Source organism: Megachile rotundata, chromosome 13 (genome assembly GCF_050947335.1).
Source record: "Megachile rotundata isolate GNS110a chromosome 13, iyMegRotu1, whole genome shotgun sequence".
Classification (NCBI taxonomy): domain Eukaryota; kingdom Metazoa; phylum Arthropoda; class Insecta; order Hymenoptera; family Megachilidae; genus Megachile; species Megachile rotundata.
The window spans coordinates 10,583,654-10,607,680 of record NC_134995.1 but is presented as its reverse complement, the minus strand read 5'-3'; the positions used below and the strand labels follow the sequence as shown (position 1 = coordinate 10,607,680).

The 24,027-nt window shown below is 37.2% G+C and overlaps 1 protein-coding gene across 2 annotated transcripts in view; it reads left to right on the top strand.

Annotated features, from left to right (window-relative positions):
• Positions 1-1,385: 1,385 nt before the first annotated feature.
• The window catches only part of LOC100875386 (uncharacterized), an 80,896-nt gene continuing 58,254 nt past the window's right edge, over positions 1,386-24,027 (top strand). For both annotated transcript variants that reach the window (XM_076539324.1, XM_012291403.2), the window contains exon 1: positions 1,386-1,973. The gene's annotated coding sequence lies outside the window, so the exon portion shown is untranslated. The remainder of the gene's footprint in view (positions 1,974-24,027) is intronic.

Sequence of the window (24,027 nt, the reverse complement as noted above, 5' to 3'; positions counted from 1 at the left end):
ATGTGCACATGTGGATGGATGTACACATATGGAGGTATTTATATGTGCACACATAGATGTACACATATGAAGGTGTTTATATGTGTACACATAGATGTGTACATATGAAGGTGTTTATATGTGTACACATGCATGAATGTACACATATGAAGGTATTTATATGTGTACATATGGATGAACACATATGAAGGTATTTATATGTGTACACATGCATGGATGTACACATATGAAGGTACTTATATGTACATACATGCATGGATGTACACATATGAAGGTACTTATATGTACACACATGCATGGATGTACATATATGAAGGTACTTAAATGTACACACATGCATGGATGTGCACATATGAAGGTACTTAAATGTACACACATGCATGGATGTACACATATGAAGGTACTTAAATGTACACACATGCATGGATGTACACATATGAAGATACTTAAATGTACACACATGCATGGATGTGCACATATGAAGGTACTTAAATGTACACACATGCATGGATGTACACATATGAAGGTACTTAAATGTACACACATGCATGGATGTACACATATGAAGGTACTTATATGTATACACATGCTTGTAGTGTATGTAGCCATACATGCATATGTGTATATGTATGAATTTATTTGTATAAGCATACATGGACATATGTATATGCAATGATATAGTCCATACATATGTGTACATGTATCTATATCCATACATATGTGTATATGCATGAATGTATTTATTTGTATATACACATGCATGCATATACATGCATCTACATGTGTGCATCGACACCTAATGTGAACAATATTGCAACCTCAGTGCATACATCTCCATATAAGATCACATGTGCACATGCACTTACATGTATATGTACATGCACACATGTGTACGTATAGTTACATACAAGCATATGTGAGTATGTATATTATTACTCACATGCATGCATACATTTGTATGCATATGCACACATGTATGTATATGCACATTTTCACAGCTTGCTCACATATGCAGATTGTCAAACATTGATTAATAATCGCAATCAATTTCCCTTCTGCAAACCCAGAATTAAAATTAATACCCGACGAAATAGAAGGAAAAGAATAATTACGAACACGTGCCATCGAAGGTAAACTTCCATCAGAACCTGCAATCAGTCGATTATAGACTGACATTTATAATTATCGATTGACGACTGGTTTCCAGAACCGATTAATCACGTTCGAATTAATTTCGGATGACCGAAATAAAAATGATTGTCGAGAGGAAGTCGATCCGCTCGATTTTCGAGGCAATCGTCCGCGAAGATATCGGTATCTTCGGGGTTATCGTCACCGGTCCCGTCCCTATTCCGGTATTAGTCGAATGGCGTTTAAGGTCGCCGTAGCTCAGTACGGAGGCGGCCATCGTACCGCGTGGATCGGCGCTCGCGTACGCCGATTTTGCACGAGGTTCCGTGCGTCGCGAAGCGTTTCTTCCGCCAGACAGTACAGTTAATTCGTTTCGAATCAACGCACCTGTAAATAAAATTCCCAAAGGTTTGTGTCGAACTTCTCGATCCGCGTGAAACCGCGATTCCTGGCGGGAGACGACACGTGGTTCCAGCAGCCTCGGCTCCCTACTCTCTTGCCCTCTTCTTCGAGTTCCTCGTCCACGCTGGACGCAATCAGCCGATCCTCAAAGCGCGACCGGTAGTCGAACCGCGTGCACGTGGAGCCGGTCGTAGCCTCGATCGTCCGGACGATCGAGCTTTCATTCAGATCTACCTACGCGCGTGGTATCGTGGTAATCGATTTATTCGGTAAATCATCTGGTGAAGTCGGAGTTCAGTGGCACATGTGATTCGTAATCGTGAAGCTGGTCGAGTGTCGCGGGGACGATCGGTTTTTTATACTGCGCTGAGGAGGAACCCGGGAATGGGTCGCCGAGAATGAAGGAAGGGTGAACTGAGAGAACGAGCTGCTTCAAATCGGTGAGTTCATTTATTTCACTTCATATGTTTCTGACGCACCTGCACTTTTTGAGTCGTTTGCTGTAGCCTTTGGAATAGCGTTTCAGACGTTAGTAAATACTTTACTGGATTTGTTCAAGAACACTGTCATATGAGTACATGTTTTGATACATACATATGTGGATTTAAATCCACATGTTCTAATAGGTTCATATGTGGACTTAAATGAACATGTATGTATGTATGATTTAAATCCACATATAGTTTACTGAAGACCTTAGTGAACTTCTTCAAGGACACTGTCATATGAGTACATGTTCTAATAGGTCCATATGTGGACTTAAATGAACATGTATGTATGTATGATTTAAATCCACATATGCTTTACTAAATTCCTTAGTGAACTTCTTCAAGGACACTGTCATATGAGTACATGTTTTGATACATCCATATGTGGATTTAAATCCACATGTGTGTATGCATGATTTAAATCCACATACATCTTACTGAATACCTTAGTGAACTTCTTCATGAAGACTATCATATGAGTAAATGTTTTAATACATTCATATGTCGACTGAAATCCATATGTACATATGTGTGATTTAAATCCACATACACTTTACTGAATACCTTAGTGAACTTCTTCAAGGACACTGTCATATGACTGCTGTTATAGTATGAAAGACATGAGTACATGTTTTACTAGATCCACACACATATGTGGATTTAAATCCACATGTATGTGTTTCTCTCCACATGTGTGTATAATCATGCATGTATGTATGTGTCACATGACTACTGTTATTGTATGAAGAACGTGAGTACATGTTCTGTTACATCCACATACATGTGGATCTAAGTCCACATGTGTAAATGTATGATTGAAGTCCACATGTGTAAATGTATGATTGAAGTCCACATGTATGTATGTATGACTTAACTCCACATGTATGTATGTGTCATTTATATCTACATATATGTATGTTTGACTTGAGTCCACATACATATATGTATGATTTAACCCCACATGTATGCATACGTGATTTAACTCCACATATGTGTATGTATGATTGAAGTCCACATGTATGTATGTATGACTTAACTCCACATGTATGTATGTGTCATTTATATCTACACATATGTATGTTTGACTTGAGTCCACATATATATATGTATGATTTAACCCCACATGTATGCATATGTGATTTAACTCCACATATGTGTATGTATGATTGAATTCCACATGTATATATGATTAAAATGCACATGTACATATTTTACCTTGCTTTCATATATACTATTAGGATATGTCACGTGAGAAATTTTCGAACGGTTTCACCATTTCGAAACAATGAAAGTGCCCTGTCATACGAAAATGACGCAGAAGATTACACCGTTACTCATCGACAATTTCGTTAACAACTAGAAAGTGTATCCATAAAAAAAAGGGGTAATAAACATTGATAGATGAAGGTGTTAGAACAAGTGTGACGAAATAGTAGAAATTTTTCCGGGGAAGTTTAATGATTCAACGTGGCGTGTGGAATAACAGAGGATGTTTAAAAGGCGTATAAAAAGTCCATTAACGTTTTCGAAAAGAAAATAAATAGGATCGTTCTCGGTGTAATTAGAACGTTTATTAGCACCGCCGTTAGAGAGGAGGATGCTTTTAGAAGCAGGCGTACGACCTACTTGACTTCCGAATCGGCCGGCCAAAGGCAGTCTCGTTTAGAAACGAGAATATCGCGACTTGAACTCGGCAATTTACTCGCCGTTTGACACGGATCGGGATGACTGTTATAAAACAAATTACACACGTCAGAGTTGTCAGGTCCCGGGACGTGGTCGTTAGTATTCCGTTCGACCAGGCCGAAACGAAAGTGACTTAATTTCTGTGAATCGGCACGAACGACCGTGTTCGAATAACAAAAACGAGAGCTTATAGCGTTAAGTAATGAGAATCGTGACAGCGATTTCTGCATAATTATGCGTTCATTTGCCTTCTACGGATGCAGAGCTTTCATTTCGTTTAAATTGCCTGGGAGATTCGTGATTCTAGAACAGAGATGGGCAGGCACGAGTATACGGGATGCGTGCAAGGTGCATTGATGTGAAAATTTTATCACGAGGAGATTTATTTTGAAAGTTGGGTTTTGTGAAGGTTGAGGTGTAAGTTTGGGATTTGGGGGTTTGGAAGGTTTGGTATTGGGGTTTGGGGAGTTAGGGAAGTTTGGAGGGTGGACATTTTTGGGTTTGGGAATTGGGGAATTTCAAGGTTGTGAATTTGGGGTTTGAGAATTTGGGAATTTAGGAATTGGGAGATTAGGGATTTGGGAATTATGGAATTTGGGATTTTTGGAATTGGAAGCTTGTGGAATTGGGGACTTATGGAATTGGAAGCTTGTGGAATTGGGGACTTATAGAATTGGGGACTTATGGAATTGGGGACTTATGGAATTGGAAGCTTGTGGAATTGAGGATTTATGGAATCGGGGACTTATGGAATTGGGGACTTATGGAATTGGAAGCTTGTGGAATTGGGGACTTATGGAATTGGGGACTTATGGAATTGGGGACTTATGGAATTGGGGACTTATGGAATTGGGGACTTATGGAATTGGGGACTTATGGAATCAGGGACTTATGGAATCGGGGACTTATGGAATTGGAAGCTTGTGGAATTGAGGACTTATGGAATTGGGGAATTATGGAATCGGGGACTTATGGAATCGGGGACTTATGGAATCGGGGACTTATGGAATTGGGGACTTATGGAATTGGGGACTTATGGAATCGGGGACTTATGGAATTGGGGACTTATGGAATTGGAAGCTCGTGGAATTGGGGACTTATGGAATTGGGGAATTATGGAATTGGCAATTATGGAATTGAGGAATTATGGAAACCTAAAACTTGACAAATCTAACAATTAAGAAACCTGAGAAAGTAAAACACAAATATAAAAACTTTATAACTAAAATGTTCCCTAATACAACATGAAACTGTACAACCTTGCAAACGTTACTATAACTTAAACTAATTACCCCACCTCACATTACTCTCAATTAACAAGAAGATCACCAAGGTTAGAACTGAGAAATGATTAAGTCAAACAAACATGGAAGATTAACTCGTTCGACTAGAGCACCTAATCGTTCAACAAACATGAAATTCCGTAGGTTAGAACGCTTCCTAACCTATATCTTTAATTACTACAAACTCATAATAAATCAAGAGCAATACTCTCATAATAATAATCGTTTTGATTCCATAATCTATCATTGTTCTTTGTGTGCTGGAATATTGACGTAAAAAATGATTAGCTATTTAGAGTGTCAGTTTGACCACAGATTCTAATGTGTTGGTAAACACGTCATGTTCTTCTGTAGCCTAATATTATTCCAGACCACACTTGGGTGTGGCTTCTTAATTATTACGAGGAACGTACGTTAATGAACTAGGAGAAACCATGAATATGGTGCTTATAAGAAGTGCGTCGCTCTTTTTTTATTATTTGTATCGATACAAGAAAAAACTAGGCCTCATATGTTTAAATAAATAAATAAGACATAAGACATTTTACTATTGAATTTTAATATTGAATGAGAATTGTTAAAATATTTGAATGGTTAGGAAGAGCATTTGAACTTTTACTAAATCCCTAGATTTCCAAATCTTTAGATTCCCAAATCTCTAGATTCCCAAATCCCTAGATTCCCAAATCCCTAGATTCCCAAATCCCTAGATTCCCAAATCCCTAGATTCTCAACTCTCTAGATTCAAAAATTCCTAGATTCCCAACTCTTTAGGTTTCAAAATTCCTAGATTCCCAAATCCCTAGATTCCCAACTCTCTAGATTCCGAAATTCCTAGATTCCCAAATCCCTAGATTCCCAACTCTCTAGATTCCGAAATTCCTAGATTCCCAAATCCCTAGATTCCCAACTCTCTAGATTCCAAAATTCCTAGATTTCCAACTCCCTAGGTTCCAAAATTCCTAGATTCCCAAATCCCTAGATTCCCAACTCTCTAGACTCCAAAATTCCTAGATTCCCAAATCCCTAAATTCCCAAATCCCTAGATTCCCAACTCTCTAGATTCCCAAATCCCTAGATTCCCAACTCTCTAGATTCAAAAATTCCTAGATTCCCAACTTCCTAGATTCCAAAATCCCCATATCCCAAAATCCTCACATCCCAAAATCCCCACATCCCAAAATCTCCACATCCCAAAATCCCCACATTCCAAAATCCTCACATCCCAAAATCCCCACATCCCAAAATCCCCATATCCTAAAATCCCCCTATCCCAAAATCCCCACATCCCAAAATCCCCATATCCCAAAATCCCTAGCTCCCCAATTCCTACCCTAACAATTCCCTCACCAACTACTAATTCAAAATACGAAAACCTTCAAATTTCGAAAGTCGAGAAAGACAATACGGTGACCCATCGATTCGACTCAATTCCATATATCGCCAGCCTACACCGCATTGTCGGTTGAGGCGATTGTCGGTCAGGTCGGAAACGCAAATAAATTTATCACGATAAAATCGAGAGTCGGTAATCGACGCGAGCACGATCGTATCGGTGGAAATAATCAGGACCCCATAAAACGGCGTTCTACCGAGAAGCACGGTGCCGATAAATTGTTTCGATCGAACGGCGAAACGTTTGAGCGTGATCCGAGAAGCGATAAAATTTGACGCGGAACGACAACAGGGCGCAAAGAACGATGAGAAAACAAGGCGACACGGAAAATCGTTGTTCGATCGTCGCGTAGGTACTTACACGGTCAAGGCAATAAATCGCGCGTGATTCACAGCCTGCTAACGCGTACAATGAATATCTATTGTCCCTTTTACTTTCTCCTGTTGGCGAGGGAACATCGTGTCCCTGTCTCGGGAACAGTGTCCACGTGTACGTGGGTGCTAGACACCTGTCCAACAAGATCGCACCATGGAGCATAATAATGGGAGTCGATATTTTTCGATGCATTTTGAAGTAGAAACATGTATCAACCATATTTTAGAATTTTTGTGGGAGACTTCAGGTCGTGAGAGTTTAATAAAATTTTTGTTTTTGTCGTTTTTGTTTCATTATTTGAAATACTCGCTATATATTGCCGGTTTCGGTATTCATGTAGGAGAGGTTACAATCTATACAATTGTTGTTAGTAATTCGATAGCAAATATTGTTGAAACACATGTATTTGTTATTTTTGTCAATACTCATTATTTAAGATACTCGCTATATATTGCCGATATCCCAGAATTCTTATAGGAGAGGTTACAGTCGATAAAACTCTTGTTATTAATTCTATAGCAGATATTTAAACACATGTACTTGTCATTTTGATGAATACTCATTATTTGAGATACTCGCTATATATCGCCGATATCTCAGAATTCTTATAGGAGAGGTTACAGTCGATAAAACTCTTGTTAATAATTCTATAGCAGATATTTAAACACTTGTACTTGTCGTTTTTATCAATACTCATTATTTGAGATACTCGCTATATATTGCCGGTATCACAGAATTCTTATAGTGGAGGTTACAGTTCATTTTTGTTAATAATTCTATGTGGCAAACATTATATAAACACATGTATTTGTCGTTTTTATCAATACTCATTATTTGAGATACTCGCTATATATTGCCGATATCGCAGAATTCTTATAAGAGAGGTTAAAATCCATAAAACTCTTGTTAATAATTCTACAACAAATATTTAAACACAGGTGCTTGTCGTTTTTATGAATATTCATTATTTGAGATACTCGCTATATATCGCCGATATCTCAGAATTCTTATAGGAGAGGTTACAGTCCATAAAACTCTTGTTAATAATTCTACAACAAATATTTAGACACATGTGCTTGTCGTTTTTATGAATACTCATTATTTGAGATACTCGCTATATATTGCCGATATCGCAGAATTCTTATAAGAGAGGTTACAGTCCATAAAACTCTTGTTAATAATTCTATAACAAATATTTAAACACATGTACTTGTCGTTTTTATGAATACTCATTATTTATGATACTCGCTATATATCGCCGATATCCCAGAATTCTTATAGGAGAGGTTACAGACTATAAAACTCTTGTTAATAATTCTACAACAAATATTTAGACACATGTGCTTGTCGTTTTTGTCAATACTTATTATTTGAAATACTCGCTATATATTGCCGATATCTCTGAATTCTTATAAGAGAGGGTACAATCCATTATATTTTAATCAATAACTCAGTAAATTTTATATAAACGTATGTGTCGTTATCGTCAAAGCTCATCCTTTGAAACACTCGCGATATATCGCCGAAATCTCAGAACACACAGGAAACGTCACTTTTGACAAAACTTTTTCCAATAAATCTACAACAAATACAAACACACATATTGCGCACATATTGAAGATTTAACCCGCGGCAATATAACGCGAGGAAAATCCCCTAAAAGTCTAAGTGCAATGAAACAACATAAACTGCAAGACAAAATTGTCTTACGTTACAAAGTAATTTGCAAACACAAAGAAAATTTGCAAATAGTTACCATCTGCATTATACGAAGAGTTTCATAGATAACAGACTTTGGAGGTTGTTTCTGTTTCGCCCTGAAGGCATTGTTGCAAAGTAGACTCATCTTGCGAGGAACTTTCTGAGTGGCAGAATAAAGGTAAGCCGGATTTTCCTCCGCCTTGAATATTCTCAGAAAATTGATTTTCCATCCACATTGAAACTAAGTTCTACAGAAAGCTTGGAAATATCGGGAGAACCAAGTTTTTGTTTTCAATTTCAATGTTCGTGTCGTAATCCAAACAGATCTGTTGGCTACTCTTGAATTAGCTCCGAACCGAGAAGAACCTGTCTAGGCTAGTTTTTTCGAATCGTCCAATCGGTTCAGACACTACGGACTATGTAATAAAGCGGCGAGGCCGGAGGCACGCAACTTAAAAGATCCGTGACTAATTACCCTCGAAACAAAGTGTGTTTCTTAAATAGCTGCTTAAGAATACAATTTCAACTGGAATTAGCTTCAACCTTGCTATTGTGCGAGCGCAAACTTTCGTTAATTAACTGTTCGAGTTTGGACTCGATAACAGAAGAGAGTTTTGCTACCAGGATGCTCCGCAATTAGTACATCATTATCGGGACGTGTTACATAAACATGGTGCATTCGTTGACATGATTTCGTGTCAATATTATTCGTGACAAGTGTCACAATTTAGAAAATAAGTGAAATTCATTCTAACCTTCAAATTGGTACTTTTAGTCTGATTCAATTTTTTGGTGTACTTTTATGAATTTTACTTAATCATTACTAATTTTAATTTTTTCTATTATGACTGTAAAACAGTAAAAGATAAGTATAATCGTTATAAAGTTTTTTCCTGTAAATATTTCTGTATCCTAAAATTCCCAATTCTCAAATTTCAAAATCTTAAATTCCAAATTCCATAACTTCCCAATTCCATAATTTCCCAATTCCATAATTCCCCAATTCCATAACTTCCCAATTCCATAACTCCCCAATTCCATAATTTCCCAATTCCATAACTCCTCAATTCCATAACTCCCCAATTCCATAATTCCCCAATTCCATAACTCCCCAATTCCATAATTCCCCAATTCCATAACTCCTCAATTCCATAACTCCCCAATTCCATAGTTCCCCAATTCCATAACTCCCAATTCCATAATTTCCCAATTCCATAACTCCCCAATTCCATAACTCCTCAATTCCATAACTCCCCAATTCCATAATTCCCCAATTCCATAACTCCCCAATTCCATAATTCCCCAATTCCATAACTCCCAGTTCCCTAATTCCCCAATTCCATAACTCCCGAATTCCATAATTCCCCAATTCCATAACTCCCCAATTCCATAATTCCCTAGTTCCCCAAGTCTCCAAAGTCCTACTTCCTCAAATCCCCATATCCCAAACTCCCCATATTCCCAAATCTCTATACTTCCCTATCCTCCAGTCCCCGAATCCCAAATAAAGTCCCCAAAACCAGAATCCGAAAGTCGAGTTCACTACCCTGCCATTAAATCCTGAGCAGCTCATAAACCGCCTTATGTTGCCATTGTGTTCGCTAATCTCTCATTGAAAAGGTAATTGCACTCGGTCCGAGGCATAAATTTTATCGCAGCGAACGAAATGCTCGTTCAAGTAGGCGACTGGGACGCTGCCTAACCCACTTAAGAAAATGGTGACGGAAAAATAAAGGAACGAAAATGGCCGCTGCGATCGGCACCGAGAGTTCTCGTTGTCAAGCGATCGTTTGTAGTAGCTATCAATCGTCCGTTCGATCGATTAGCCGACGGAGATTGCGATAACGGTCATAAGCGTATCGAACGGGGTCAATTCGATTTTCAGAAGGAGCGCGCTTGTATTGACTGTGTGGCACTTTCACTGATTAGCTGTGCTCCTGTTCACGAGCTCTTCTTCTCGCCATCTGGCTAACGAGACGGCCATTTTACAGTTACTTCTGCAATACGCCACTTTCTCGCTCAAGTATTTGACGGACTTAAACGCTTTTTAAGTCGGGAATTATTGAATCTTCGGCGTAAAGAGTTAACTGTAACCTAACCTCACTTTAGGACCTTTTCAGGGAGGCTTTTAAAGTTACACGAGAAAATTGTACATCTCATATTCTTATAGGGAGAAAATTTTTGGGTCTAGGGATACTTTGGATGTGGGGACTTTTTTGGATCTTGGAATTTTTTGGATGTAGGCATTTTTGGATGTAGAGATTTCGGGATTTAGGGTTTTGGGGATCTAGGGATTTTGGGATTTAGGGATTTAGAGATTTGGGGATCCAGGGATTTTGGAATTTAAGGATTTGGGGATCTAGGTATTTGGGACCCAGGATCCCATTCGGGATTTGGAGATCTGAAGATTTGGGTATCTGAGAGTTTGGGGATTTGGAGATCTGGAGATCTGAAGATTTGGGTATCTGAGGATCTGGGAATCTCAAAATTGGGGAATCTGTAGAGTCAGGGATCTGAGAATTTGGGGACTTGGGATTTTGGGGATTTGGAGACCTCGAGATCTCAAGATTTGGGTCTCTGAGAGTTTGGGGATTGGAGGACCTGGAGATCTCAAAATTTGGGTATCTGAGAATTTGGAGATTTGGGTACCTGGAGATCTCAAGGCTTGGGTCTCTGAGAGTTTGGTGATTGGAGCACCTGGAGATCTGGAGATTGGGGTATGTGACAATTTGAGGACCTGAGCATTTGGATATTTATGGATGTGGAGGTTCCGAACGTTTGAGAACCTGTCAATCTGGGTATCTAAGAACTTGAGGATCAGATAATTTGAGGATCTGAAGATTTAGATATCTGAGACCTTGGTAATTTGAGTACCCGCAGATCTAAAGATTTGGGAACATCAGAATTTAAAGGTTTCAGAACCCAGGATATGAAGACCTATACATTTAAGAATCTTGAGATCAGCTGTTTCAGAGATTTGCTGATCGGCCAATTTGGGTATATTAACACTTCAAAACTTGCAAGTTCTAATTTCAACTCCTAGAATCTGCAAAATGAAGACCACATATTGAGACTTTCAACATTCAGAAACATCAAAATCTCAAAACTTGTCAAAACAATGCACTACACCTAAATGAATCACACAGTGTTACAACCTAACCTAACCAAAAGTGAACATGGACCTACAAAAAATATAATTCACCAAACAATTCCAAAATATAGCTTTATGATACAAGTTCACAAAACCAACTTCTTCCACAAATTCTCCAAAGCAGAATTTCCATCAGATAAACCCATCTGTTCGTCCCACGGTCGAGTCTGACTTTCCATCATGTCTAACTCGTTTCCATAAAACTAATAAGACCTGCGTTTCGGGTCAGAGTCTCCGGCAATCTCCGTCTGTCTCGCAAAACCGTGAAGTCATGTGGTATTATGAGGTTTCCTCCGCAGATATCGATCAATCCTGTCAAGTTTCACCCGGGGATCGTTTTGTTCCAGAACGCAACAGGAGCGTTGAGTTGTTGAAGCCTACTAAAGAGGCGACAGTGAAAATGAAATGAAGATATCCGATCGTTTCTCGCGTTACACGCGAGATATCGATCAATTAATTCTATACTATCGGTAGTTTCACCGAGAAATCCTTTTGTTTCACGGAAAGATGGCGCATTGTATCGCGGTGTTTTCTGCGGCGAAAACGAATAGGTGATACGATCCAGGTGTCCCGATTAAATCGTGCCACTGGCCTCGGATATCGCGCTCGAGCGATCCGAGTTCGCTCTCATCGAAAGTCCAGGTGTTAATTTCATCCTGGAGTAGGTAGATCGGCCGCAACGCGAGAATCGATGGATCGATTTTCTCTTCTGACGAGATCATTATACTTGGACTTTTATTGGGTTGTTGCGTATATTCTCTTTTGGGAGGGTATAATTAATAAATCGATTGGTTCCAAGATAATAAATTTGAAATTTCTGTATTTTGAAATTAGAAAATTACTAAATGCACAGACCTCAAATTCTTGTATGACAAATTCCTAAATTTTAAATTTCTAAATTTAAGAATCTTAAAGTCTTAAATTCTTAAATTTCAAAACCTTAAATTCTAAATTCGTATATCACTAATTCCTAAATTCAAAAATCCATGCATACCTAATTCCTAAATTTCCAAATCCCTAGATCCCAAAATTTCTAGATCTCCAAATCTCTAATTTTCTAGATTCTAAATATCTATATATCACAAATATTCCGAGGTCCTAAATATTCATAGATCCTAAATATTTCTAGATCCCAAAATCCCCAAACCCCAAAAATATCTCTGGAATCCAAAGTCCCTAGAACCCAGAATCCTCAGTTCACAAATATCTCTAGATTCCAAATATCTCTAGAACCCAAATATTTCTATATCCCTAAATCCCTAGATACAACATATACCTAGATTCCCAAAATTCCTATATCCACAAATCCCTAGATCCTAAATTCTCTAGACCCCAAATTCCCTAAATTCCAAATTCCTCAAATTCCAAATTCCCCAAATTCCAAATTCCAAATTCCAGAAAATTCCAAATTCCCCAAATTCCAAATTCCCCAAATTCCAAATTCCAGAAAATTCCTAATTCCCCAAATTCCAAATTCCCCAAATTCCAAATTCCCCAAATTCCAAATTCCAGAAAATTCCAAGTTCCCCAAATTCCAAATTCTCCAAATTCCAAATTCCTCATATTCCAAATTCTTCAAATTCCAAATTCCAGAAAATTCCTAATTCCCCAAATTCCAAATTCCCCAAATTCCAAATTCCCCAAATTTCAAATTCCCCAAATTCCAAATTCCCCAAATTCCAAATTCCAGAAAATTCCAAGTTCCCCAAATTCCAAATTCTTCAAATTCCAAATTCCACAAATTCCAAATTCCCCCAATTCCAAGTTCCCCAAATTCCAAATTCTCCAAATTCCAAATTCTCCAAATTCCAAATTCTTCAAATTCCAAATTCCACAAATTCCAAATTCCCCAAATTCCAAATTCCTCAAATTCCAAATTCCCAAAATTCCAAATTCCCAAAATTCCAAATTCCCCAAATTCCAAATTCCCCAAATTCCTAATTCCTCAAATTCCAAATTCCTTAAATTCCAAATTCCCCAAATTCCTAATTCCCCAAATTCCAAATTCCCAAATTCCAAATTCCTCAAATTGCAAATTCCCCAAATTCCAAATTCCCTAAATTCCAAATACTTTAGATCCCAAATTCCCTAGATACCCAAATTCCTACATCACCAAATCTCTCGTTCCAAAAATCCCTAGATCCAAAATATCCTTAGATACCAAAATCCCAAGAATCCAAAATCCCTAGATCGGAAATTCTCTAGAACCAATAATCCCTAGTCTCCAAACATCCCTAGATTCCAAAATCCCAAGAACCCAAAATCCCTAGATCCCAAAATTCCTAAAGCCAAAAATCCCTAAATCCCCAATTCCTAAAGTCCTAAATCCCTTTACCCCAACTCTGAAATTTCCAAATTCTAATATCCCCAATTCCTAAATTTCTAAATCCCTATATTCCAAATTCCTAAACTTCCAAATCCCTATATCTCCAATTCCTAAATTCCCAAATCCCTATATCCCCAATTCCCAAATTCCAAATCCCCAACTTGCAAATCCCCAAATCCCAAATTCCCTAGATCCAAATCTTAAATTCTCAAATAACAAATCTCCTAAACTCTCAAAATGTCTCTAGCCCTGAGTCCTCAAAAGTCGACCCAAAACGTTTGCAAATTCGTTCGAACGCGGTCAATTCGCACGCGCTTTCTCGCGTCTCGATTAGCAGCTGCGGACCGTTAACGCTTCTTCCAATTACGCTCCGCGTCCCGAAGCGGGCAACGGTGCGTGAAAAATTTCTGCAATTGTATCGATGATTATGACGAAGCGGTTTTCTACGGGTGGTGGCGAGCGGACTCCTCTCCGTTCCGAAAATCACGATTCCTCAAGTGTTACGGCTTTATATACAAGGATTATAGAAGCTATTTAGCCGAAAAAACGTCGGCTTAACCGTGATCTAGCAGTGAATTATAACCGCTGCCGGTGAATATTTTACGCCGTTAAAACCATCGGTCACGGTGATTCTTCTGCGGTATCTGCCTCGTTCCGCATCGAAATTTCGCTAATCTCGAACCTCCACGATCTTGATATCCTTTCTTCGGAAGAAATTTTTCGGTAATACGCCGGTGAAAGTAGAGAGCGGAATGACAAACGGTAATTAATCGATTACCCGTTTACTGTTGATTCTTTGTCAAACAATTTTATAAAGTATTTTTCATGAAAGAGGAAGAAATGTCGCGAGTGACACGTTAAAAGTATCTATACGCTCAGCTAATCTCGAAGCTGCCGTGAGAAGTGCTCGCGAGTAAATCGATCACTCGGTCGTCGACGGTATAACATTTTTCGCGTTTCACGAAGCACAATATCGTCCCTGGTTCCCATTCATCACGAACGTCGAACGAGGAGTAACGCAGTTTCGCGAGCGAACGGTTCAATAAATTTCAGCGGGACTGCGATTGCCACGGGAAATAGGGTCAGGATCGGTAATGGCCGCGTATCGAAGATCGCTTATTTCAATCCGATATCGACAGAAAAATCGATAGGTTGTGTGTACACGGACGCTAAGGGCGGAGGTTCGTGCTCCGCGTTCTAATTAACGGATTTCACCTCGAAATTCATCGAGTGCAACGCGCCGCTGATAATTCTACCGCGGCGAGTAATTCCCATTGAAATTTAACGTTACATACGCACTATCGAGGGGGAAAGAGTTAAACGAAACGCGGAAACGGACGGTGGAATAAGCGCTTCAGTCACAGCTCGCGATCTCCGTTGGATGTACGTTTCCATGAAAATGCTAGCTCTGACGGGTTATTTTGACAGATATGGAAATTTTACAATTTTTGTACTTTCAATTTTTCAATTTTTTAATTTTTGTATTTTCAATTTTGCAATTTTTCAATTTTTGTATTTTCAATTTTGCAATTTTTCAATTTTTCAATTTTTCAATTTTTCAATTCTTCAATTTCTCAATTTTTCAAGTTTTCAATTCTTCAATTTTTCAATTTCTCAATTTTTCAATTTTTCAATTCTTCAATTCTTCAATATTTCAGTTTGTCAATTTCTCAATTCCTCAATTCCTCAATTTCTCAATTTCTCAATTTCTCAATTTCTCAATTTCCCAATTTCCCAATTCTTCAATTCTCCAATTTCTCAATTTTTCAATTTCTCAATTTCCCAATTTCCCAATTTCCCAATTTCCCAATTTCCCAATTTTCCAATTTCCCAATTTCCCAGTTTCCCAATTTCCTAATTTCTCAATTCTCCAATTCTCCAATTCTCCAATTCTCGAACTCTCCAATTCTCCAATTCTCCAATTCTCCAATTCTCGAACTCTCCAACTCTCCAATTCTCCAATTCTCCAATTCGTCAATTCTTCAGCTCTTCAGCTCTTCAGCTCTTCAACTCTCCAAGTCTCTAACTCTTCAACTCTTCAATTCTCCAACTCTTCAACTCTTCAACTCTTCAACTCTTCAACTCTTCAACTCTTCAACTCTTCAACTCTTCAACTCTTCAACTCTTCAATTCTTCAATTCTTCAATTCTTCAATTCTTCAATTCTTCAATTCTTCAATTCTTCAATTCTTCAATTCTTCAATTCTTCAATTCTTCAATTCTTCAATTCTTCAATTCTTCAATTCTTCCATTCTTCCATTCCTACATTTTGCAATTTTGTAATTGTGTAATTATTCAATTCTTCAATTCTTCAATTCCCCAATTCTTCCATTCCTACATTTTGCAATTTTGTAATTGTGTAATTATTCAGTACTTAAATTTTGCAATTATGCAATTGTTCAAATCTTCAATTCTTCCATTCCTACATTTTGCAATTTTGTAATTGTGTAATTATTCAATTCTTAAATTTTGCAATTATGCAATTGTTCAATTGTTCAATTCTTCCATTGCTACATTTTGCAATTTTGTAATTGTGTAATTGTTCAATTCTTAAATTTTGTAGTTTTGCAATTATGCAATTGTTCAATTCTTCAATTTTGCAGTTTTTAATTTCTGCTGAAATTCATTCTTCAATTATTAGTAAGTAGTTAAATTCTTCAATTCCTTAATTATTCAATTATTCAGTTATTTAATAATTCAATTATTCAATAATTCAATAATTCAATAATTCAATAATTCAATAATTCAATAATTCAATTATTCAATTACTCAATTACTCAATTACTCAATTACTCAATTACTCAATTATTCAATTATTCAATTATTCAATTCTTCAATTCTTCAATTTTTCAATTTCTCACATTTCTGTATAATTCCCAAAATAAAATATGATGCGTATCATAACAACACTATAACAATACTATGTATTGTTAGGTTACGTTAGATTAGGTTAGGTATTGTTACATATTATCAATATTATGCACTATTATAATATACAAACGTACTATATTTTCCTTTGCAGTATCAGATTTCATATTTATCCCAGAGCTACATTCCGCATAAAGAAGTAAAAATTGTTCAAGTTCCCCTCGCGACCAGAGAATTCCTCGCGAGCACCGTTCGTGGAAACCGCGATCGATTCGAGTTCGATTCACGATCACCGGCGGATCGATCAACGAACAGGTGAAAATGCGAGGCTCGTTCTCGTCCGTGACTTCCCACGAGCACGATGTCTCCCGTTTTCACTTGGCACAGCTAACAACGTTCGTGGCAGCTCGAGTAGACGAGACGTTAATTATTCACGATGATGCATGCGTTATTAGCCTCGCAACGGAACGAGTCTGGCGTCCGCTGGTTCCACGTTATATCCGTTTCATGGGAAACGATCGGTTTCCGGGACCCGTATTGTTCCTTTTGCAACCGCGTCGAGCACCGGTAGCTATCGGCATACCGATTCCACCTTCGTTTTGTTCCTCGAACGAGATATTAACATGACAAGCGCTAATTACGAAGTCGAACTTCTTATCACGACGGTGAGAAATTCTACGGAATGCTGCTGTAACGTGTTGCGTAAAATATTCGTAAGCTGAGATGCGACAATTTTTTGTGGGATGTGATTAAGAGATTAGGTTTATTTATTCTTCTAGAGATTAATTTTTTTAATTCTTTTTGAGAAGAAACTCGTTATGGGGCTTATAAGATAGTTATTTTGTTATGAGTATGTGCAGAGTGGTGTTTAAAGTATGAATCGTTCAAAGTTCCCGCCAAAATGTATTCCACTCGTGCGGAAGCAAAATGGCGGCCATGAGACGCCATGTTGACTTTTCGTACACTTGCAATGTTACTCTGCATTTTCTGCTTTGTTTTGATGAATTCTGACAAATGTTGATTGCAATTTATAAATTTTGCGTGTGAACCTTTGTAATAGTACCAAATATAGTTCTATCAATAATGTTTATTAAGTATAAAAATTATATGTAAAATTGCAGAAATTAAGTAGCACAGAAAGGCCTTCAAAGTCAACTTTTTTAAATCCTCAAAGATGTCCTAAACCCTTAATTGACTTGCAACCTTACAACTTGCAACTTTGAGAAGATGAAAGTAAAATATTTATGCAATTCGTGTTACTGTTGTCAGTATGAAAAGTCTATTAACTTGCAAAACTATTCACCATATTTATTGACTAATAATTACACAACAAGAAAAATGTACTGCATACATTAGCAGCGTAATAGAAAGCTAAATAATTAAATCGTAAAATTGAACGATCCTTAACGATTCTAATTAACGTACGTGATCTTGTTTTCACCGTGGCAATCAATATTACTTCCTCGTTAATGACTTGCTCATTATTTAAACTACTTCTAAGTTTAATTCTGTTAAGCTGCAGAGTGATACTGTTTTTAAATTCTCCAAATTGGAGAATCAATAGCCAAATCAATTTCCCGAATTTCTTTCCGCCCTTCGGCAATCGAAATCACGCGGCTTTTAATCAACGAACACGCACGCAGTGAAATCAGCGCGTTGAATTTATCGCCACGGCTTTAACGGGTTGCAACAACCATTGACCCTTTGCGGTCCCTTGCCAGGCCACCGGTTGGTCACACTGTAAATAAAAGCCAGTCGTGTGTACCGTAAAACAGGGTTACTAAAGTCGTACGCCGGTTTAGCACGCGTGGCGTCTTTCCCTCTCTTTTTTAAAGCTACCGTTCCCCGTTTACCGTTTCGAAACCAGTTAATTTCTCTCACTAAAAATATTGACAATAAAGTAGTAAAATAATATATTAATAATAGAAAAAGTAGTACATAAAAAATAATTATTGTTGGTCTTTAGACAATTCAGTAAACATCAACTTATTACAGGTTCTTAAATGTTCAAGTTACGAATTCATGTTTAATTAATCAACGAACGGTTGTTATACGATACTTAATTTTAATGGATGCTCGATTTAACCCGAATACCTGACAACATTCAAACGAAGTACGAAGGTTAATACCGTGTCAATCAACTTTCATTCCGCTGCAAATCTCCTGAAGCTAAAGTAAAAGTATGCATGAGCAGCGTTCATTGAAAGCATTTACACCGTTATTTACGACAGCCTCAACCTATTCTTGTGGAAGACTTGCGCACTTCGGGGCAAATCTAGTGATAAACACGCTTTTATTCAATGCGAGATGAATGATCCTTGTCAGAGGATGTATAAACGGTCATTTGAAAATAATTAACATACATTTTTGGCTAAGACTATCGTTCTACATTTATGTAGAAATTTATTTACAAATATTTATTACATTCATTACAAATATTCTATGTACAAATTGTTTGTTAAGTTCATAATAATATTTGTAATATTCTAGCAAAGAGTAAAGACGCCATCTTCATTCTTTGACGCCATCTTCTGTCCCTTTAAAATGGCCGCGCGAACTGGCGCGAAATTCAAATCACGTATATCAAATTTCACGTTAATCTCTAATAATTAACAAATCTCTCCGTCGTAAATTTTCTCTGTATCACTAATATTAACTTCTGAAGTATTTAAATTAATTTCACATTGAAAGGTTGAAAAAAAAATATACGAAAATTACAACTAAAAGTGTACAGAGTGTACTAGAAATGTAGAAGTGTTTTTTCAATTAGAATTCAATAGTTTCAACAGAAACATCTCACGTCCGTAATTTCCACGTTTCTAAAAGATTCCCCAACTTCCAATTTACCCGGAAAGAAGGCAGCTCGTTAAACTCTCAGCTTGACACATAACCTCAAAGCGACGTTTAAGCTCGATACCACCGAAATAAAGACAACCCGCGGCGTAATTACACCGCGATATTAATGGTGGCCATTAATAGCATGTTGAAAATGGCCGTTGATGCTGGACGCCACCTAGAAACCGGCTTTCGATTGACATACATTCGCGCACGCTCGAGGGATCGGTTTTCGCTAATTGTTTTCTGCGAAACGTCTTCCGCGAAATTTATACGCCGCCGGGACATACCCGGTACGCTTTATAATCGTCGATTCGAAATCTTATCTCGGAGCCACGATCGGTCCACGCGATCGAAAGAACCGTTCGCGAAAAATTCCACGCCGATATTTTTAAGCTCGAGCAATTAACGACCCCCGTGTTTTTGTACGAGGAGAATCGTAATTGGCCGACTCGTGGTTTATCGCCGCGATTTTCGAGCGGAATCGTCCCAGGCGCAACGGACCACCTCGAAACCGCTTTACGAGCCGCTTACAATTGTTGGCACACATTCGGACCTTGCGATCGAATCTCGTCGATTTAACCGGTTCGATTTTTTATACTCTCTTTTTTGCTCCTGCGCGTGCTTGCTCGCTTAGTCTAATTAACCTGTGGCGCCATACTGCATTTTTTAAGCTTCACGTCGATGCACTTTCGTGGACGCTTTTTATAAAACTGCGTTTATAGTTAATTGACAATTGTGTACTCTGACTCTCTCAGTTAATAATTCCACCTTTGATAAATGTTGTAGACAATTTTTTTTTCAGACAGTTTTATTGAAACAACCTTTATGTAACTTTCATATAAACCTTCTTATAAAATCATAAAATTATAAAATCATGTACAATTTATAATAAAAATTTGTTTACCAAAAATGCAAATAAATCTATGTAAAAATTCATACATCTAAAAATGAACAACACAGTATTTACAGCTCTGACATGAATTGAGAGAATGAAAAATTGTAACATGACAAGAAATATGTTATACAAGTCACATAATTTTAGTTTATATATCTATGTAAAAATTCATACATCTAAAAATGAACAACACAGTATTTAAAGATTTGACATGAATTGAGAGAATAAAAAATTGTAACATGACAAAAAATATGTTATACAAGTCATATAATTTTAGTTTATATAATACATGGAATGTTACCAAAACATGCCATAAAATTTGCAATTTACCATTATATAAAAAAAACACTTACGAAGAAGAAGGAATGTATGAAAGTGGCGGGGAAATTTGAATATCTAATTTCGGATGGCACCGGTTAAAGAGTTAAAATTAATTTTAAAAGTGACGGTCGATATGTGGACGCATACATTATGCTCGCAGATTTATGCAAGAACTTTCGAGCCTGTCCTCGGTAACTCCATAAAAATGGATGTTATGCACGAACGAAGGCACGCCGCTCTCGTGCACTCATCGAAGTGGGTCACTTTTACCCCCTGTAGCAAGCTGGATCGCGATCACGATCAATGATCAGGATCGGTCTCTGTGATGCGAGCGATCACGATGTTGCGTGGCATTGATCGTTGCCACGTGCGAGTACTGGTCGTTTCAAAATTTAAACAAGTTTCTTTTATAATTAGTGTACATTTTATTATTGTTTCATTATGTAATATTGGTTACATATTCTACTGTCGTTTTTAAGTTTTGTGAATATCTATTTTTAAAAATACACTACCGTCCGTAAGTATCCGGACTGGAAGCATGAAACAACCTATAGCTGCGCGCGCAACTCGTCCAAAATGGCGGCACCCCGCGACTTTTCCAGCGTGTAGTCAATCTTCGAGTCTCCACTTTGAAGGCTTGTTATTTCTTAACAAATTCGAAACTGGCAAAATGATGACTTAAACCCTCCCTAATTTCACGTGGGCTACACTTTATTCTGATTAGAGCAAAAGATGACGTCTAAAAGTGATCGATTTAACATGGAATAACCCAACATAAATTTCCAAGTTTAGTTCTATTCAACTAATTATTTATATTAAAAAAAAACTTAGTACGTGAACTTATGTTATTATATCCTGAATCTAAGATTACATAAAGATCTTATCATGAATTCCCGTAACGAACTTTCTAAGCAATTATCAACAAACACGCGATCCGTTCAATTACCTTTCATTACACATATGATTTGAGCCGATTAATAATTTTTGATTCGAAAGTAGTCCGTGCGTGAATGTATTTTTGAATCGATCTGTAGGCGGTATTCTGTACAGATCAATTCGTTCGTTAAAGTATCGTGTACCTCGAAGATTTATGGCTACGCGTCCGATGCACAATGATAACACCAATTATTATCATCGTGCTACTTTATAAATTTACGATCTCAACGTCGATGCATTTGTCGCTATCGATCGGAGATCCGACCATGCGATTCTTCCTGTTCTTGTATCACTTACGTTGTCGTGTAGCTCGTTCGCTGATTCGAGATATCCGTTCGGAGATTTACAATCGTTTAAAAATCCGAACACGAGAAACAAAATTGTTCTCTTTAATTGACTGATAAGTCAACTGATACTCGTCACTCTTCTCCTTAATCGAAACGAAGGTACAGGAATTTAGGAAAATTGAAAAATTCGATAATCTAATAAATTTTATAATGAAAATTGTATTAGTTATTATATTGTTACTTTTTTATTATGTATTATATTACTTCAGGAGTAATGGAATGTTCTGACACAGTCATTTTTCCTACACATTCGATAATTTCCTACATGATAAATTCTCTATAGTCTCGCATTGCCTATTACTTATTATGTTATTGCATTTATATTATGTATTATATTACATCAGGAGTAATGGAGCGTTCTGATACAGTCATTTTTACTACACACTCGATAATTTCCTACATGATAAATTCTTTACAGTCTTGCATTGTCTATTACTTATTATATTGTTACATTTATATTATGTATTATATTACGTCAGGAGTAATGGAGTGTTCTGATACAGTCATTTTTACTACACACTCGATAATTTCCTACATGATAAATTCTCTACAGTCTCGCATTGTCTGTTACTTATTATATTGTTACATTTATATTATGTATTATATTACATCAGAAGTAATGCAGTGTTCTCATACAGTCAATTTTACTACATGCTCGATAATTTCCTACATGATAAATTCTTTACAGTCTTGCATTGTCTGTTACTTATTATATTGTTACATTTATATTATGTATTATATTACGTCAGGAGTAATGGAGTGTTCTGACACAGTCATTTTTCCTACACTCTCGATAATTTCCTACATGATAAATTCTTTACAGTCTCGCATTGCCTATTACTTATTATATTGTTACATTTATATTATGCATTATATTACATCATAAGTAATGCAGTGTTCTCATACTGTCATTTTTCCTACACACTCGATAATTTCCTACCTGATAAATTCTCCAGTCTTTCATTACCTATTTTCCTTAAGAAAATTTTGGCCCAAAGTTACGCCAATGATGACAATTTCTCCAAAGCGGCACGTTGACATAGCGTTCATCTCTCTCATAGAATTTCTATTAGAAACCGCGCGTCGGCAAAAAATCGGTGAAAATTGATTCAACCAGAAGGTTCCGTCGGTGACGAATCATATCCCATGGCGTAACCGGCCTTCCCGATGCATTAAAATGCATCGTTCGTCCCGTAGAAAACACCCTTTCTAAGTTATAGACCGCCCGCCATAAATTTTACCGGTTACGAGCAGCATGCTCTAAATGGCGACGCGAGATTTCTACCGGGACAAAACGATCGCCACTTAGGAGACCTAACCTTGCCAATCATCGATTCAAATATCTCCTGTTTCTCTACCACCTACATCCATCTTTTTCCCTTCTCGATTAATTCATTCTTTTTACCGGCCATTTTGTCCACGTCTTTTTTCTTCCGCGTCAACGCCCATGGCGTTCACCTGTCGACCTTCTTAAGAGAGATCCAACTTTTCCGTGCGTCCTCGATCTTCGAGTACCATCTCGTTTAAGATTCTTTTCATTTAAAGTAGCTGGTAGGGACTTAGATTAATTCTTTATGACATAGTGCTTGAAGAGGCGAGGCTGCGGTCAACAAAATGGCTGTACAAATTCAGAGATATAGATTTATAAAAATTGAAAGTACACAGATATCAAAGTTTTAAAGTTTCAAGACAGACATTTTGAGAAAATCGCTCAATTACAAATATTTGACTTTCATCTTCTTAAGGTTGCATTAAGAATTTAGAACATCTTTGAAGATATAAAAAAAATTGACTTTGAAGGCCTTTTTGTGGTATTGAATTCCTGCAATTTTACATATAATTTTTCTACTTAATATACATTACTTATAAAATTATATTTGGTAC